General features: G+C 42.1%; 5 non-coding genes across 5 annotated transcripts; 1 reads left to right on the top strand and 4 right to left on the bottom strand.

Annotated features, from left to right (window-relative positions):
- Positions 1-2,448: 2,448 nt before the first annotated feature.
- trnam-cau (transfer RNA methionine (anticodon CAU)) lies at positions 2,449-2,521 on the bottom strand. The gene has a single exon. It is a non-coding gene; the product is annotated as a tRNA-Met (tRNA).
- Positions 2,522-4,980: 2,459 nt separating this feature from the next.
- Positions 4,981-5,053, bottom strand: trnam-cau (transfer RNA methionine (anticodon CAU)). Its single transcript has one exon. It is a non-coding gene; the product is annotated as a tRNA-Met (tRNA).
- A 2,461-nt stretch (positions 5,054-7,514) lies between these two features.
- On the bottom strand, positions 7,515-7,587 carry trnam-cau (transfer RNA methionine (anticodon CAU)). The gene has a single exon. It is a non-coding gene; the product is annotated as a tRNA-Met (tRNA).
- A 2,462-nt stretch (positions 7,588-10,049) lies between these two features.
- Positions 10,050-10,122, bottom strand: trnam-cau (transfer RNA methionine (anticodon CAU)). The gene has a single exon. It is a non-coding gene; the product is annotated as a tRNA-Met (tRNA).
- A 4,981-nt stretch (positions 10,123-15,103) lies between these two features.
- On the top strand, positions 15,104-15,174 carry trnag-ccc (transfer RNA glycine (anticodon CCC)). Its single transcript has one exon. It is a non-coding gene; the product is annotated as a tRNA-Gly (tRNA).
- The last annotated feature ends 5,059 nt before the right edge of the window (positions 15,175-20,233 follow it).

The following is a 20,233-nucleotide window of genomic DNA, read 5'->3' as shown; positions in this document are numbered from 1 at the left end:
ATTGCTTCCCCACATTGCTTGGATGGAGAAAGTGAGGAGTCCACATAGACTCCTAGGTCTTTCTCATGCGTTACTTCATGTAGATTTGTACCTCCCATAGTGTAATTATAGTGGACATTTTTGTTACCTGCATGTATTACCTTGCACTTGTCCACATTGAATTGCATTTGCCAGGTGTCAGCCCACAACTGAATATTATCTAAGTTCCTCTGAATAGCCTGTGCTGCCAAGATTGTATCTGCTGAGCCACCTATTTTCTTGAAGTACTGTTGGAAATATCCCATCTGGCCCAGGTGATTTGTTTGTTTTTAATTCTGCTAGTCCCTTTAGTACCTCCTCCTCATTTATCCTGATCTCTCTTAGGGATTGACTGGACTGATTGTCAACCTGTGGCATGTCATCTGTTTTTTCTTTTGTAAAAACCTCTGTGAAATACTCATTTAGAATATGTGCCACATCTTGTTCGTTTTCCAAGATACCTCCGTTTTTGCCCTTTATCTGTTTCACCTCCTCCTTTATTAACCGCTTGCTGTTGTGATATTGAAAAAAGCTCTTTGCATTGGTTTGAGCTCCAAGAGCTATTTTTCTTTCTAATTCCCTCTTTGCTTTCCTGATCCCTTTCTTAAGATCTCTTTGCAGCTCAACATATTCTATGTATTTTGTTTCGTCACCATCCCTTTTGTATGTGCTATACAACATTGTCTTCCTCTTTATATTTTTTGCATACCTCTATTAAACCATTTTGGCCAATGTTTTTTCTTCCTCAATTTGCTAAGTTTTGGTACAAATTGTTCCTGAGCCTCGTGTAGTATATTCTTAAAATATACCCATGCATTTTCAACTAACTCTCTGAAGACTCTTTTTGGAAGTTGAAGAAAGTGTTTTGTGATTATTATATAATGTTTTATATTAATACTAGCATTAGAAGTAGTTTTGTATACAGACTGAGCACATTCGATTTAGCAGGACAAGTAAAGGGTCAACAAGGTCGATTTGTTAGAAACTCCTGTCAGTAATGAAAGATTACACAGTGCCGAAATAGCCTAGAGCTGTCTCCTGAGAATTTGTTTATGACTTAATCGTTTCTCCAGATAGGCAGGAATTGTTTCTGTTAAAGAACGATTGACACTAGGTAAATGACGACCGTGGGATCGCATCTTCCTAGTGCACATCAAAGACGGACATCTGCTTTGGATCCATCACCTCTTCACGGGAGGACAGATCGTAAAACGGACCCGGACCTGTATCTTCTGATTGGATGAACGGCCATAAGATGTTACGTCATTTTTCCTATAAAGTTGTACTCATGTTTGTAAACATTAAGTCTCACTGAAGGAATTATTTCTGACGTGGAGCTTCCGAGCCGGCTCCATTAAAGTTCTATTTGCTTTATCTCCGCGACTTCTCCACTAATTTCCCACGTGGTTCTACAACTCAGACTTAGTAACGCGTTACCCACAACCCTGGAAAGAGTTGCACTGTCGTTTCTTGAATCTCAGGGCATTCTAAATCTGTTTCGGAGGCGTTTCCCAAAGGCACAATATGTGGATGATATGGGCAAAAAGAAGGAGAAAAAGCTACTGTGCGCTAGATGACATGTAAAGCAAGGAACACATTCGTTACTGTCCCAGCAATCTCCGAGAAACACCGTGTGTACGCATCCACTGTGATATGTGATTGAAACAACGAGATTGCAAGCGCCCATGTGCATCATTTTTACTTCTCGGGTTCAAGTCACAGACAGACTGTGGTCAAAAAGTAGGGAGTTATCAGGGCCAGGTGCCAGGGGTGATACATGTAAGGTACACGCAATAACGCCGAGCTATAGCCTCCACTATGCTGAGTGTTGCTTTGTGGGTACAGCGACTAAATTAAGACATGTTGAAGTCAATCAATCAATGAATAAATACATGTCCATTGATTTATGTATTGACGTATTTCTTTCAACATTGAATTCTTTGTGTAATGTCGTTTTCAACACAGTCCTCAACTCTTGTTGTCCTTGTCGCCAGCACGGGTAAGTGTGTGCTCCTGAGTGGTAAAAGGACCCTTGTCAGAGGTGGGATTCAAAGCCAAGCCTCTACAGGAGACGATGACCTGCACGCAGCACCTTACACCACTCGGCCATCCTGACTTGTGTTGCGGTGATCAAATTGAGTCGTTGCCGACGTCATGGAAAACAATGAACTTTTCAATGACTGTGTTCTGCCAGGGCTTCCTTCACTTTGACTTTTGGGATCACGACGTCATCTCACCAATGGCCGAAATAGCTCAGTTGGGGGAGCGATAGACTGAACATCTAAAGGTCCCTTGTTCCATCCCAGGATTTGGCATTTTGCCATGAATTTCTTCAGACAGCGCAAGCAACCACTTTATTGCACAGGTGTGCGCCTTTTTTCTGCAGCTGGAGATCAGTGTGGTAGAACTCAAAGATAAAGGAAGAGTGCTTGCCCCATGTGAGGGTCGAACTCACCACCTTCAGATTATGAGACTGACGCGCTACCTACTGCGCCAACAAGGCACGCATTGGCCAGCTCCCTCTACTCCAACTGACCTCTTAGCATGACAACCACTCCATTGAACATTCGTGAACACATATTTTCCCCGAATGACAACCATGCGCCTGTGATGTAGTGATTAGCTAGGTATGTATTAAGCAGTTCGACTGCAGATTATTACAGATAATTATTAAAAGACCATTGTGCCCCAGGGGACGCGTTTTATATGTCTTGTGCATTTGCTTCGGTGACAGAATCTAGAGCTTCCCCGCAGCGCCAGTGGTGTAGTGGTATCATACAAGGTTCCTGTTCTTGTGAGTTGCGTTCGATTTCTGGCTAGCGTATGCCACACAGCCTACTGTCTTACTTGCTTTGATTACCCTTGTCATTTCATTTTTTTCTTCATTCCAGAATACAGCGGCTAGACTTTTCCTCGGCAATTCATTGGACCATTTCTTTCTTTTGAGGTTATTCAATTTCAAGAACACAAAGACCATACTTTCTGGGAGTTATATTTCAGAAATAAAACGAGACACTCTCAAACTTTGTATCTCCTTCAACAACAAACAAACAAGCCAAAAGAGAAGGAAAAGAGCAGTGTTGGGGTCGTTTCTCACAAAAAGTAATGTCTTACATTGTACTCGTTACTCAAATCAAAAGTAACTAAACACTTTACTTATTACTTCCTGGAGAATGTAATTAGTTACTTTACTTTTACATTACTCTGCATTACACCCCAAACGTTGCGGGACCTCAATAAACAATTTCAAAGCTACACCAACACAAGCAGTTGATAATGACAGAGACATACTGTTATCTTTTGTTGTTTTAGTAAAGCGCCACAGGAAAACCAGGCCAGTGTCGGAAGTCCACCCCCTGTTGTGGGAGGAGCGGAGCGATTGTGGGTTTGGTTTTGTGTTTCATTTTAAAAATGAAGACAGAAAGCAACACTACGAGCGATAGAGCCTGGTGTGGAAAGGACTTTTGTGGCTGTTTTATTCTTTGTGCTTTAGATGATTGGAGACAGCATAATAAATACACGTTTCTGTTAAGAGATATTAGCAGTAGCTAAATGTGTATAGACATTATACTCAGACAAGCATTACGTTACCATAAGAAAACGTGCAACACTAAAATACATCTTTGCTATTTATTTTTATTATTGTTATTATTGTAATCATCATCAAGATATGTGCTAGTAGATTTGCATCTTACATGTCTCAACTTGACTCCTTTAACTTATTACTCTTACTACAGATTTGTAACTGCAAACGACAGTTTTTCTAATATTTTTAATGTACGACATAGACGTCCTTATCGTCCTTATTAAGACCATATCGTTACAATGTGTAATGCAGTAACGAGAACAAAAAAAAGGAATCAGTAACTGTAATATTATTTCTCCTTTTGGAACCATACCACGTTACGTTACTCGTTACTACCAAAAGTAATAACATTACTGTAATGCGTTACTTAGTAACGCGTTACCCACAACCCTGGAAAAGAGTTGCACTGTCTTTTCTTGAATCTCAGAGCATTCTAAATCTGTTTCGGAGGCGTTCCCCAAAGGCACAATATGTGGATGATATGGGCAAAAAGAAGGAGAAAAAGCTACTGTGCGCTAGATGACATGTAAAGCAAGGAACACATTCGTTACTGTCCCAGCAATCTCCGAGAAACACCGTGTGTACGCATCCACTGTGATATGTGATTGAAACAACGAGATTGCAAGTGCCCATGTGCATCATTTTTACTTCTCGGGTTCAAGTCACAGACAGACTGTGGTCAAAAAGTAGGGAGTTATCAGGGCCAGGTGCCAGGGGTGATACATGTAAGGTACACGCAATAACGCCGAGCTATAGCCTCCACTATGCTGAGTGTTGCTTTGTGGGTACAGCGACTAAATTAAGACATGTTGAAGTCAATCAATCAATGAATAAATACATGTCCATTGATTTATGTATTGATGTATGTCTTTCAACATTGAATTCTTTGTGTAATGTCGTTTTCAACACAGTCCTCAACTCTTGTTGTCCTTGTCGCCAGCACGGGTAAGTGTGTGCTCCTGAGTGGTAAAAGGACCCTTGTCAGAGGTGGGATTCAAAGCCAAGCCTCTACAGGAGACGATGACCTGCACGCAGCACCTTACACCACTCGGCCATCCTGACTTGTGTTGCAGTGATCAAATTGAGTCGTTGCCGACGTCATGGAAAACAATGAACTTTTCAATGACTGTGTTCTGCCAGGGCTTCCTTCACTTTGACTTTTGGGATCACGACGTCATCTCACCAATGGCCGAAATAGCTCAGTTGGGGGAGCGATAGACTGAACATCTAAAGGTCCCTTGTTCCATCCCAGGATTTGGCATTTTGCCATGAATTTCTTCAGACAGCGCAAGCAACCACTTTATTGCACAGGTGTGCACCTTTTTTCTGCAGCTGGAGATCAGTGTGGTAGAACTCAAAGATAAAGGAAGAGTGCTTGCCCCGTGTGAGGGTCGAACTCACCACCTTCAGATTATGAGACTGACGCGCTACCTACTGCGCCAACGAGGCACGGCATGGCCAGCTCCCTCTACTCCAACTGACCTCTTAGCATGACAACCACTCCGATGAACATTCGTGAACACATATTTTCCCCGAATGACAACCATGCGCCTGTGATGTAGTGATTAGCTAGGTACGTATTAAGCAGTTCGACTGCAGATTATTACAGATAATTATTAAAAGACCATTGTGCCCCAGGGGACGCGTTTTATATGTCTTGTGCATTTGCTTCGGTGACAGAATCTAGAGCTTCCCCGCTGCACCAGTGGTGTAGTGGTATCATACAAGGTTCCTGTTCTTGTGAGTTGCGTTCGATTTCTGGCTAGCGTATGCCACACAGCCTACTGTCTTACTTGCTTTGATTGCCCTTGTCATTTCATTTTTTTCTTCATTCCAGAATACAGCGGCTAGACTTTTCTTCGGCAATTCATTGGACCATTTCTTTCTTTTGAGGTTATTCAATTTCAAGAACACAAAGACCATACTTTCTGGGAGTTATATTTCAGAAATAAAACGAGACACTCTCAAACTTTGTATCTCCTTCAACAACAAACAAACAAGCCAAAAGAGAAGGAAAAGAGCAGTGTTGGGGTCGTTACTCACAAAAAGTAATGTCTTACATTGTACTCGTTACTCATATCAAAAGTAACTAAACACTTTACTTATTACTTCCTGGAGAATGTAATTAGTTACTTTACTTTTACATTACTCTGCATTACACCCCAAACGTTGCGGGACCTCAATAAACAATTTCAAAGCTACACCAACACAAGCAGTTGATAATGACAGAGACATACTGTTATCTTTTGTTGTTTTAATAAAGCGCCACAGGAAAACCAGGCCAGTGTCGGAAGTCCACCCCCTGTTGTGGGAGGAGCGGAGCGATTGTGGGTTTGGTTCTGTGTTTCGTTTTAAAAATGAAGACAGAAAGCAACACTACGAGCGATAGAGCCTGGTGTGGAAAGGACTTTTGTGGCTGTTTTATTCTTTGTGCTTTAGATGATTGGAGACAGCATAATAAATACACGTTTCTGTTAAGAGATATTAGCAGTAGCTAAACGTGTATAGACAACATTATACTCAGACAAGCATTACGTTACCATAAGAAAACGTGCAACACTAAAATACATCTTTGCTATTTATTTTTATTATTGTTATTATTGTAATCATCATCAAGATATGTGCTAGTAGATCTGCATCTTAAATGTCTCAACTTGACTCCTTTAACTTATTACTCTTACTACAGATTTGTAACTGCAAACGACAGTTTTTCTAATATTTTTAATGTACGACATAGACGTCCTTATCGTCCTTATTAAGACCATATCGTTACAATGTGTAATGCAGTAACGAGAACAAAAAAAGGAATCAGTAACTGTAATATTATTACTCCTTTTGGAACCATACCACGTTACGTTACTCGTTACTACCAAAAGTAATAACATTACTGTAATGCGTTACTTAGTAACGCGTTACCCACAACCCTGGAAAAGAGTTGCACTGTCGTTTCTTGAATCTCAGAGCATTCTAAATCTGTTTCGGAGGCGTTCCCCAAAGGCACAATATGTGGATGATATGGGCAAAAAGAAGGAGAAAAAGCTACTGTGCGCTAGATGACATGTAAAGCAAGGAGCACATTCGTTACTGTCCCAGCAATCTCCGAGAAACACCGTGTGTACGCATCCACTGTGATATGTGATTGAAACTACGAGATTGCAAGCGCCCATGTGCATCATTTTTACTTCTCGGGTTGAAGTCACAGACAGACTGTGGTCAAAAAGTAGGGAGTTATCAGGGCCAGGTGCCAGGGGTGATACATGTAAGGTACACGCAATAACGCCGAGCTATAGCCTCCACTATGCTGAGTGTTGCTTTGTGGGTACAGCGACTAAATTAAGACATGTTGAAGTCAATCAATCAATGAATAAATACATGTCCATTGATTTATGTATTGATGTATTTCTTTCAACATTGAATTCTTTGTGTAATGTCGTTTTCAACACAGTCCTCAACTCTTGTTGTCCTTGTCGCCAGCACGGGTAAGTGTGTGCTCCTGAGTGGTAAAAGGACCCTTGTCAGAGGTGGGATTCAAAGCCAAGCCTCTACAGGAGACGATGACCTGCACGCAGCACCTTACACCACTCGGCCATCCTGACTTGTGTTCCACTGATCAAATTGAGTCGTTGCCGACGTCATGGAAAACAATGAACTTTTCAATGACTGTGTTCTGCCAGGGCTTCCTTCACTTTGACTTTTGGGATCACGACGTCATCTCACCAATGGCCGAAATAGCTCAGTTGGGGGAGCGATAGACTGAACATCTAAAGGTCCCTTGTTACATCCCAGGATTTGGCATTTTGCCATGAATTTCTTCAGACAGCGCAAGCAACCACTTTATTGCACAGGTGTGCGCCTTTTTTCTGCAGCTGGAGATCAGTGTGGTAGAACTCAAAGATAAAGGAAGAGTGCTTGCCCCGTGTGAGGGTCGAACTCACCACCTTCAGATTATGAGACTGACGCGCTACCTACTGCGCCAACGAGGCACGGCATGGCCAGCTCCAACTACTCCAACTGACCTCTTAGCATGACAACCACTCCGATGAACATTCGTGAACACATATTTTCCCCGAATGACAACCATGCGCCTGTGATGTAGTGATTAGCTAGGTACGTATTAAGCAGTTCGACTGCAGATTATTACAGATAATTATTAAAAGACCATTGTGCCCCAGGGGACGCGTTTTATATGTCTTGTGCATTTGCTTCGGTGACAGAATCTAGAGCTTCCCCGCAGCGCCAGTGGTGTAGTGGTATCATACAAGGTTCCTGTTCTTGTGAGTTGCGTTCGATTTCTGGCTAGCGTATGCCACACAGCCTACTGTCTTACTTGCTTTGATTGCCCTTGTCATTTCATTTTTTTCTTCATTCCAGAATACAGCGGCTAGACTTTTCCTCGGCAATTCATTGGACCATTTCTTTCTTTTGAGGTTATTCAATTTCAAGAACACAAAGACCATACTTTCTGGGAGTTATATTTCAGAAATAAAACGAGACACTCTCAAACTTTGTATCTCCTTCAACAACAAACAAACAAGCCCAAAGAGAAGGAAAAGAGCAGTGTTGGGGTCGTTACTCACAAAAAGTAATGTCTTACATTGTACTCGTTACTCATATCAAAAGTAACTAAACACTTTACTTATTACTTCCTGGAGAATGTAATTAGTTACTTTACTTTTACATTACTCTGCATTACACCCCAAACGTTGCGGGACCTCAATAAACAATTTCAAAGCTACACCAACACAAGCAGTTGATAATGACAGAGACATACTGTTATCTTTTGTTGTTTTAATAAAGCACCACAGGAAAACCAGGCCAGTGTCGGAAGTCCACCCCCTGTTGTGGGAGGAGCGGAGCGATTGTGGGTTTGGTTCTGTGTTTCGTTTTAAAAATGAAGACAGAAAGCAACACTACGAGCGATAGAGCCTGGTGTGGAAAGGACTTTTGTGGCTGTTTTATTCTTTGTGCTTTAGATGATTGGAGACAGCATAATAAATACACGTTTCTGTTAAGAGATATTAGCAGTAGCTAAACGTGTATAGACAACATTATACTCAGACAAGCATTACGTTACCATAAGAAAACGTGCAACACTAAAATACATCTTTGCTATTTATTTTTATTATTGTTATTATTGTAATCATCATCAAGATATGTGCTAGTAGATTTGCATCTTAAATGTCTCAACTTGACTCCTTTAACTTATTACTCTTACTACAGATTTGTAACAGCAAACGACAGTTTTTCTAATATTTTTAATGTACGACATAGACGTCCTTATTGTCCTTATTAAGACCATATCGTTACAATGTGTAATGCAGTAACGAGAACAAAAAAAAGGAATCAGTAACTGTAATATTATTACTCCTTTTGGAACCATACTACGTTACGTTACTCGTTACTACCAAAAGTAATAACATTACTGTAATGCGTTACTTAGTAACGCGTTACCCACAACCCTGGAAAAGAGTTGCACTGTTGTTTCTTGAATCTCAGAGCATTCTAAATCTGTTTCGGAGGCGTTCCCCAAAGGCACAATATGTGGATGAAATGGTCAAAAAGAAGGAGAAAAAGCTACTGTGCGCTAGATGACATGTAAAGCAAGGAACACATTCGTTACTGTCCCAGCAATCCCCTAGAAACACCGTGTGTACGCATCCACTGTGATATGTGATTGAAACAACGAGATTGCAAGCGCCCATGTGCATCATTTTTACTTCTCGGGTTCAAGTCACAGACAGACTGTGGTCAAAAAGTAGGGAGTTATCAGGGCCAGGTGCCAGGGGTGATACATGTAAGGTACACGCAATAACGCCGAGCTATAGCCTCCACTATGCTGAGTGTTGCTTTGTGGGTACAGCGACTAAATTAAGACATGTTGAAGTCAATCAATCAATGAATAAATACATGTCCATTGATTTATGTATTGATGTATTTCTTTCAACATTGAATTCTTTGTGTAATGTCGTTTTCAACACAGTCCTCAACTCTTGTTGTCCTTGTCGCCAGCACGGGTAAGTGTGTGCTCCTGAGTGGTAAAAGGACCCTTGTCAGAGGTGGGATTCAAAGCCAAGCCTCTACAGGAGACGATGACCTGCACGCAGCACCTTACACCACTCGGCCATCCTGACTTGTGCTGCAGTGATCAAATTGAGTCGTTGCCGACGTCATGGAAAACAATGAACTTTTCAATGACTGTGTTCTGCCAGGGCTTCCTTCACTTTGACTTTTGGGATCACGACGTCATCTCACCAATGGCCGAAGTAGCTCAGTTGGGGGAGCGATAGACTGAACATCTAAAGGTCCCTTGTTCCATCCCAGGATTTGGCATTTTGCCATGAATTTCTTCAGACAGCGCAAGCAACCACTTTATTGCACAGGTGTGCGCCTTTTTTCTGCAGCTGGAGATCAGTGTGGTAGAACTCAAAGATAAAGGAAAAGAGCTTGCCCCGTGTTAGGGTCGAACTCACCACCTTCAGATTATGAGACTGACGCGCTACCTACTGCGCCAACGAGGCACGGCATGGCCAGCTACCTCTACTCCAACTGACCTCTTAGCATGACAACCACTCCGATGAACATTCGTGAACACATATTTTCCCTGAATGACAACCATGCGCCTGTGATGTAGTGATTAGCTAGGTTCGTATTAAGCAGTTCGACTGCAGATTATTACAGATAATTATTAAAAGACCATTGTGCCCCAGGGGACGCGTTTTATATGTCTTGTGCATTTGCTTCGGTGACAGAATCTAGAGCTTCCCCGCAGCGCCAGTGGTGTAGTGGTATCATACAAGGTTCCTGTTCTTGTGAGTTGCGTTCGATTTCTGGCTAGCGTATGCCACACAGCCTACTGTCTTACTTGCTTTGATTGCCCTTGTCATTTCATTTTTTTCTTCATTCCAGAATACAGCGGCTAGACTTTTCTTGTTCAAGTGTTGGTGGTATAGTGGTTAGCATAGCTGCCTTCCAAGCAGTTGACCCGGCCAGCGCAATATTCACTCCCCTCTCTGTCTGTTCTCAGCTGCTTAGTGTGCTCTTTCATGCTGCTTCAGACCCTTTTAAGAACATATGAAAGTTTACAAACGAGAGGGGACCATTCGACTCTTCATGCTCGTTTGGTGTTCAATAATATCGAAGTGATCCAAGGATCCTTTCCAGACCATTTTTAAATGTTCCCAAACTTTCAGCTTAAACAACATCGCTGGGTAGTTTATTCCAGATTGTGACTACTCTCTGTGTAAAGAAGTGTCTCCTGTTTTCCGTTTTGAATGCCTTGAAGCCCAATTTCCATTTGTGTCCCCGGGTGCGTGTGTCCCTGCTGATCTGGAAAAGCTCCTCTGGTTTGATGTGGTCGATGCCTTTCATGATTTTGAAGACTTGGATCAAGTCCCCACGTAGTCTCCTCTGTTCCAGGGTGAAAAGGTTCAGTTCCCTCAGTCTCTCCAAGTAGGACTTTCCCTTCAGACCTGGAATAAGTCTGGTTGCTCTCCTCTGAACTGCCTCTAAGGCAGCAATATCCTTCTTGAAGTGTGGTGCCCAGAACTGTACACAGTATTCCAGATGAGGTCTAACTAGCGCATTGTACAGTCTTAACATTACTGCCCTTGTTTTAAATTCTACACTTTTGACAATATACCCTAGCATTCTGTTTGCCTTTTTTATTGCTTCCCCACATTGCTTGGATGGAGAAAATGAGGAGTCCACATAGACTCCTAGGTCTTTCTCATGCGTTACTTCATCTAGATCTGTACCTCCCATAGTGTAATTATAGTGGACATTTTTGTTACCTGCATGTATTACCTTGCACTTGTCCACATTGAATTTCATTTGCCAGGTGTCAGCCCACAACTGAATATTATCTAAGTCCCTCTGAATAGCCTGTGCTGCCAAGATTGTATCTGCTGAGCCACCTATTTTAGTATCATCTGCAAATTTGACAAGTTTGCTAACTATCCCAGAGTCCAGATCATTAATATAGATTAGAAAATGCAAAGGCCCTAGTACTGATCCCTGTGGAACTCCACTAACAACCTCATTCCAGTTAGAAGTGACTCCTCTAATCGACACCCTCTGTTTCCTAGACATCAACCAGTTCATAATCCATCTACTTACATTACCCTGAATGCCTACAGCTTCCAATTTGAGGATCAGTCTTTGGTGTGGAACCTTATCAAAAGCTTTTTGGAAATCTAAGTATATCATATCATATGCTTTCACGTGATCTACAGCTGCAGTTGCATGTTCTAAACATTCTAATAAATTAGTAAGACATGATCTGCCTCGTCTAAACCCATGTTGACTAGCTAGCTGGTTTTCATTGAGATGCGCCTCTATTTTCTGTCTAATCATTTTTTCCAACATTTTACAGGTGATGCAGGTCAGACTGATTGGTCTGCAATTTCCTGGCTCAGTTTTGCATTGGTTTGAGCTCCAAGAGCTATGTTTCTTTCTAATTCCCTCTTTGCTTTCCTGATCCCTTTCTAAAGATCTCTTTGCAGCTCAACATATTCTATGTATTTTGTTTCGTCACCATCCCTTTTGTATGCACTATACAACATTGTCTTTCTCTTTATATTTTTTGCATACCTCTATTAAACCATTTTGGCCAATGTTTTTTGTTCCTCAATTTGCTAAGTTTTGGTACAAATTGGACCTGAGCCTCGATTAGTATATTCTTAAAATATACCCATGCATTTTCAACTAACTCTGTATCCAGTGTGCTCCAGTCTACCTCTTCTAAGTGCAGTCTCATATCTTCAAGATTTGCTTTTCTAAAATTGTAGACCATTGTTTTAGACTTGGACCTTGTTTTTTGAAAGAATGCCTCAAAGATAACCATATTGTGATCACAATTTGCCATTGGTTCTCTAACTACTGTCCCCCTGACTCTATCTTGGTCATTTGAAAAGATCAAGTCAATACATGCGCTCTCTCTGGTTGGTTCCCTGACAAATTGAGTTAGAAAGCAGTCATTTACCATCTCAACCATTTCCATTTCTGCTTCTGTAGTCCCCACTGGGCTTTCCCAGTCTTAGTTTGGGAAATTGAAATCCCCCATTATAACAGCCACATCCTTGCTACATGCAGTCCTGATTACACTGTACAATGCAGCATCTTTCTGAAAATCTGAGTTTGGTGGCCTGTAACACACTCCTACCGCTAATCCTCCAGATCTCTTGTTCAAACGTTTCACCCACAAAGATTCTGTTCCATTACTGGGATCTAATACAAGTTCTTCTGCCTCAATGTCATTTTTCACATATAATGCTACCCCACCCCCTCTTCGATTTTGCCTGTCTCACCTAAACTGTGTGTATCCTTCCAACTTGTATTCATCCCCATCATTTTCTGTAAGCCATGTTTCTGTCACTCCTACAACATCATAGTCACACACCAGCACTGTGGCTTCCAAGTCTAACATCTTGTTCCTTATACTCCTGGCATTGAGGTACAAACATTTCAGGACTTTCCTACTGGCAGTTTGCCTTGGTTTCCTTTCCTTAGTGGAACATCTCCCATTGTCAAAGCTCCCTGCCCCCCTGGTTCCTAGTTTAAATGATTCTCAATTTCACTGCACATACGCTCTTCCAATGCATTAGCCCCCCTTCTGTTTAGATGTAGACCGTCCGGTTTGTACAGGTCCCATCTATCCCAGAAGAAAGACCAATGCTCCATAAACCTAAACCCCTCTTCCCTACACCAAGCTTTCAACCACGTGTTAAACTTTATAATCTCTGCCTGTCTCCCTGACCATGACCAGTGGATTCCCCCCGGATTTGGCCAGTAGCCCGTCTACTAGTTTAGGGAGATCTGCAACCTGAGCACCAGGCAGGCAAGATACCAATGCGGGTCTCCATGTCACTAGAACACACTGTGTGATCTACACCTCTAAGAATTGAGTCTCCTACTATAACTACCTCCTTCGTCTGGGGGATTATTGGGCACCATGGTGCTCTGGTGCTCAACTGCCCCCCATCACCCTCTGAGCTGTCACTGTCCAACTCGGTGTCCAGCAGTTGGAACCTGTTGGGCAATTCAAGCTCTTGGGGTGTCTCTACGGGGTGTGCACGCCCTTTTCTGCGGTTACGACCTACTGTAACCCAGCAGTTCTCTACGCTGTCCTGCTCTAAGGTCTCAACTCTCCTAGGTTTTGGCGTGCACACCATCTCTCTCATGGGCTGATTGACCAATTCTTCTATATCCCTAATACAGCGCAGATCGACAAGCTGAGCCTCAAGATCAATTGATCTCTAGGATTTCAACCTGCCGACAACGTTCTCATATGAAGCCTTCTTGGATGAGTTCATCCAGGAAGGCAATCATTCTGCAAACCTGACACTGTAGTGGCCACATGCTTCTAAATGTTACTTTTTGTTTGTTTGTTTGTTTGTTTGTTTGTTTGTTTGTACTTCTCTTGGTTCCTGCTGCTAGTCAACTGCCTAACTTTTGTCAGCGAAAAACAGCACAGCTCTTTCTCAACAGCTGCTTTAAGTAGCTTTTGTCTACCTACCCCCAATTCACACCTAATTGGCCCCACCTGGCTCCTCCTACAACATAATTCCTGCTAGTCCTAGACAGAAACTCCCTTCTACAACCTGTTTACTTTCACCAACTCAGCAGCTGAACTGAATTGGCTTCAATTTAGGCAAACTACAGACAATGCTAATGTCAATTTAAGGCAAACTTAAAACAAAATGAGCAATGCTAAGACTATTCTGAAACTAGTCAAACAACAAAATGGCTACCTCTCACCTGTACTCTCCGGTCTCTCTCTGTGGCAACTTGTAAATACTTCTGCTTTAGATGATTGGAGACAGCTAAAAATATACAAGTTTCTGTTAAGAGATATTACGAATAGCTAAAAGGGTATAGACAACATTATATTCAGAAGTTACTGTAAGAAAACTTTCCATGTGCAACACTAAAATAAATATTTGCTATGTATTATTATTATTGTTATTATTGTAATCTTCATCAAGATATGTGCTAGTAGATTTGTATTTTAAATTGCTGAACTTGACTCCCTTAACGTATTACTCTTACTACAGATTTGTAACTGCAAACGACAATTTCTGTAATATTTTTAAATTACACCGTAGACGTGCTTAACCAGGGCGAGTTACAGCTGAAATAAAACACACACGTATCACGATGAATCGTACAGTAACAGCAGCTACAATAGAGTTGCACGTTGCACTCGTGGCGTTTATGGACTTATGGACGCATTTATGAAACCAGTCCTTAATGTTTCAGAGGAAAACCCAGATCTGCTTTATTTATGTATACATTCATTGAACTTGTAAATGGGCACACGTTAACGAAATCGTGTTCACCTTCATACTGATTGTCTCTGCACCTGTGATGTAGTGATTGGCTAGGTACGTATTAAGCAGATCGACAACAGACTAATAAGGATAATCATTAAGACATCATCTTGCCCCATGGGACGCTTTCTATGAATTTGCTTCAAGGACGCAAGCCAGAGCTTCCCCAGCAGCGCCAGTGGTGTAGTGGTATCATACAAGATTCCCATTCTTGTGACTCGGGTTCGATTCCCGGCTGGCGCATCCGACACAGCCCGCTCTCTTTCTTGCTTTGATTGTACTTGTCATTTCATTCTTTTCTTCATTCCAGAATGCAGCGGCAAGACTCTTCTTTAGCAATTGACTGGATCATTTCTTTCTTTTGAGGTTATTCAATTTCAAAAACACAGACAATATTTTCTGGGAGTTATATTTCAGAAATAAAACGAGACACATTGGTGACAAATGCCAGCCCTCTTTTCGAATCAATTGACGCAATAATCTGCGCAATAGGTAGTCACATTCTGCTGCAGCAGAGAAGGGGGAGTTATCCATCTCGTGTTATTTCACAGGAGTTCGTACATGCCCGTTTCAAGTTGAGGAGCTTACGTGACAGATCCTGTAACTATTCACTTCTTTACCTGGTGTCTATTGTGTAACGCGCAGCATCTTTTTATTTATTAATTAATTTATTTATTTCCATTTTCCGATACTGTCTGGCTGAGCCCCCGTGTCCTAGTGGATCAGACACTGGGTTCCTAAGCCAGGGAGTGTGGCTTTGAGTCCCAGCTGCTCAGAAGCACGGTCATTTTTAAGCTCGGATCTGAGCTCAGACTGAGCCCCGATCCGCTTAGTACAAAACAATTGACATGATGCTTCCCACAGCACATACAGGGTGAAATGTGAAGGCACTGAAACCTGGAAAGCTGCCCCAGCGCATGGAGAAGTTCGGTGTGCAGTCTTGAACAGGAAAGTGGAAATAACGCAGGGCTTTGCAAACTTGTATTGCTTGCAATATGCAATATAGGAGTGGCTGTGACGTTAACAGGTGGTTGAGTGCCCAAGGAGCAGAGTGGCACAGCGGAAGCGTGCTGGGCCAATAACCCAGAGGTCGATGGATTGAAACCATCCTCTGGTGTGTTTCAACTTTGGTTTTGTTTCATTTCGGAAAGGTCTGAATAAAGTGCAATCTGGAAAGATGCTAATGGACATTTTCCTTCCGCACTCAGGAACAGGAAACTGCAGATAACGCAGGGCTTCCCAAATGTTCACCGATTGCAATTTGGAAAACGAATTGCCTGCCACTTTGCAATCCTGGAATCATGTTCAACCACAGTGAGATATGGTGGTGAACTAGTTTCTAAGTGTTGGTGGTATAGTGGTTAGCATAGCTGCCTTCCAAGAAGTTGACCCGGGTTCGATTCTCGGCCAACACAAAATACACTCCCCTCTCTGTCTGCTCACAGCTGCCTAGTGTGCTCTTTCATGCTGCTTCAGACCCTTTTAAGAACATAAGAGAGTTTACAAATGAGAGGGGACCATTCGACCCATCGTGCTCGTTTGGTGTTCATTAATATCGAAGTGATCCAAGGATCCATTCCAGACCATTTTTAAATGTTCCCAAACTTTCAGCTTCAACCACATCGCTGGGTAGTTTATTCCAGATTGTGACTACTCTCTGTGTAAAGAAGTGTCTCCTGTTTTCAGTTCTGAATGCCTTGAAGCCCAATTTCCATTTGTGTCCCCGGGTAGTCTCCTCTGTTCCAGGGTGAAAAGGTTCAGTTCCCTCAGTCTCTCCGAGTAGGACTTTCCCTTGCTCTCCTCTGAACTGCCTCTAAGGCAGCAATATCCTTTTTGAAGTGTGGTGCCCAGAACTGTACACAGTATTCCAGATGAGGTCTAACTAGCGCATTGTACAGTCTTAACATTACTGCCCTTGTTTTAAATTCTACACTTTTGACAATATACCCTAGCATTCTGTTTGCCTTCTTTATTGCTTCCCCACATTGCTTGGATGGAGAAAGTGAGGAGTCCACATAGACTCCTAGGTCTTTCTCATGCGTTACTTCATGTAGATCTGTACCTCCCATAGTGTAATTATAGTGGACATTTTTGTTACCTGCATGTATTACCTTGCACTTGTACACATTGAATTTCATTTGCCAGGTGTCAGCCCACAACTAAATATTATCTAAGTTCCTCTGAATAGCCTGTGCTGCCAAGATTGTATCTGCTGAGCCACCTATTTTCTTGAAGTACTGTTGGAAATATCCCATCTGGCCCAGGTGATTTGTTTGTTTTTAATTCTGCTAGTCCCTTTAGTACCTCCTCCTCATTTATCCTGATCTCTCTTAGGGTTTGACTGGACTGATTGTCAACCTGTGGCATGTCATCTGTTTTTTCTTTTGTAAAAACCTCTGTGAAATACTCATTTAGAATATTTGCTCATCTTGTTCAATTTCCAAGATACCTCCGTTTTTGCGCTTTATCTGTTTCACCTCCTCTTTTATTAACCGCTTGCTGTTGTGATATTGAAAAAAGCTCTTTGCATTGGTTTGAGCTCCAAGAACTATGTTTCTTTCTAATTCCATCTTTGCTTTCCTGATCCCTTTCTTAAGATCTCTTTGCAGCTCAACATATTCTATGTATTTTGTTTCATCACCATCCCTTTTATATGCGCTATACAACATTTTCTTCCTCTTTATTTTTGTTTGCATACCTCTATTAAACCATTTTGGCCAGTGTTTTTTGTTCCTCAATTTGCTAAGTTTTGGTACAAATTGCTCCTGAGCCTTGAGTAGTATATTCTTAAAATATACCCATGCATTTTCAACTAACTCTCTGAAGACTCTGTATAGGAAGTTGAAGAAAGTGTTTTGTGATTATTATATAATGTTTTATATTAATACTAGCATTAGAAGTAGTTTTGTATACAGACTGAGCACATTCGATTTAGCAGGACAAGTAAAGGGTCAACAAGGTCGATTTGTTAGAAACTCCTGTCAGTAATGAAAGATTACACAGTGCCGAAATAGCCTACAGCTGTCTGCTGAGAATTTGTTTATGACTTAATCGTTTCTCCAGATAGGCAGGAATTGTTTCTGTTAAAGAACGATTGACACTAGGTAAATGATGACCGTGGGATCGCATCTTCCTAGTGCACATCAAAGACGGACATCTGCTTTGGATCCATCACCTCTTCATGGGAGGACAGATCGTAAAACGGACCCGGACCTGTTTCTTCTGATTGGATGAACGGCCATAAGATGTTACGTCATTTTTCCTATAAAGTTGTACTCATGTTTGTAAACATTAAGTCTCACTGAAGGAATTATTTCTGACGTGGAGCTTCCGAGTCGGCTCCATTAAAGTTCTATTTGCTTTATCTCTGCGACTTCTCCTCTTATTTCCCACACGGTTCTACAACTTGGCGTCACGAATGAGGATCTGAACTTGCCTCCACTCCCGGGACCAAAGCAAGGGTGAGTACCTTTAAAAATTACCACCCTGTATATTTAGATTTGATCTCGGGATTGTGTTTGGCTATCAGATTGTAATTTATAGAGAACCTGTGGAGAGGTAGAGGTAAAACAAATAGAAAGGTTGACTGTACAGCGGAGGTTCACAGTAGGGTGAACTCCAGGTAAGACAGATCTGCAGGGAGAGATACCAAAGGAACCGAAAGGTACGATTACGAGGCCTGCTGAGCCCCAAGTTAAGCAAGGAAATCATTGTACGCCAGGGCCAGAGTTAGTGGCAGTCAATAACCAGACGGAACTGGAGGTACTGTAAAGTCCAACGATATAGCCCCATCATTGGCAAAGATAGGGTTGGCATTATGGCATTACAAGATGTGTCTATATGTGAATACCTACAAGAGAAGTTTAAGAAACTTCAACTTAAGATGGAAAAGGCAGGATGGGATCCTAACTGGGTTCCCAAACAGCATAGAGAATGGTGGAATAAGGAAAAGAGAGAGAAAAACTTCTGCCCCTCCACCATATAAACATTCAGACAACCCCCATAATAGAACAGAGTCTAAACTTTACCCAGATTTGAGTTCATTCAAGTCAGAGAAAGTAAAATTAGCACCTATAGAGACGCGCACTAAGGAAACACCGCGATGTAGACAGACAATTTTATGCATTAACAACGTCGGTGCATCGCCCCTTCACACCCGGAGAGAAACACACAATTTTAAGCGACCTTCCAAAACTTAAACCCAATCATGGGAATCTGGATTTCTGGGAAAATTTTTATGAGATGTTAGATGTACACCAAATGCACGCTAGAGACGTACATATAATAATTAAAACTAAATGTCCAAGGCCAATCTGGGACGGGTTAAAAGCCGCCCAGCAGGATGGTACCTGGATAACAGCTGGAAATGATAATAATAATCTAAGGATCACTAACTTCATCACGGCTGTAAAGACAGTTCTCGGAGCAGGACAGGGAAATTGGGGTATAGTCTGTGGCGTCGTACAGAAGCCAGGAGAGACTTGCTACGATTATGCAGAACGAAAGTACACTACTTTTAGAGAACACTCCGGAATGCCAGACACCGAACGTGATAATGCGATCTTTTTAAAATTACTAAAAGAAGGGTTTTGTAAAGCACACCAAGACATCCTCAATATGGGTGTGACTGTACAATTGTACAATGGGCTTCAGAGGTAGAAAACAAGCAGTCAAAAGCTAAAATAAATGCTGTGGCAGCTATATCTGCCATAACACAAAACGGAGGTAAATGTTACAATTGCGGAAAAATAGGACATGTCGCTAAAGACTGTCGGTCTAAATCAACCCGCCCTAAGTGCACTTTCTGTGGGAGGACAGGGCACACGGGAGACAAGTGCTGGAAAGCAGGCGCTCCAGGCGAACACGAAGCGCCCTGGAATCAGACCAAGACAAACCCAGGCAGCCCAGAGGAAACGCGGAGCTTCTGCAGATCATCTGAGATCTGACAGAGAAACTAAATAGGAAATAGGTCGCCTCGGCACCCGAGGTCGGCACATAACCGCACTGTTAGGGGGTCGGCAGTGTTCAATGTTGGTGGATACAGGTGCCTCTGTCTCGATAACCGATCTCCCCCTCCCACTGACTAAATGCAGACTACAGATCTCAGGTGTAGGCGGCGCATGTATCACAGCCACACTCAGCATACCTCATCTTCTAGAAATAGGCGATCTCCTAATTCCAGTGTCTTTTTGGGTTTGTAAAAACCCAGAGGGGACAATATTTGGCATAGATATCCTTAGAGAAGCCGGCGCACTAATGGATGCTAATAATAATCGCATAATATGGACCAATATACACGGGA

The sequence above is a fragment of the Amia ocellicauda genome, chromosome 14, assembly GCF_036373705.1.
Source record: "Amia ocellicauda isolate fAmiCal2 chromosome 14, fAmiCal2.hap1, whole genome shotgun sequence".
Classification (NCBI taxonomy): Eukaryota; Metazoa; Chordata; class Actinopteri; order Amiiformes; family Amiidae; genus Amia; species Amia ocellicauda.
Note: the sequence above shows the minus strand (reverse complement) of the source record. Positions and strands in the feature narration are given on the sequence as shown.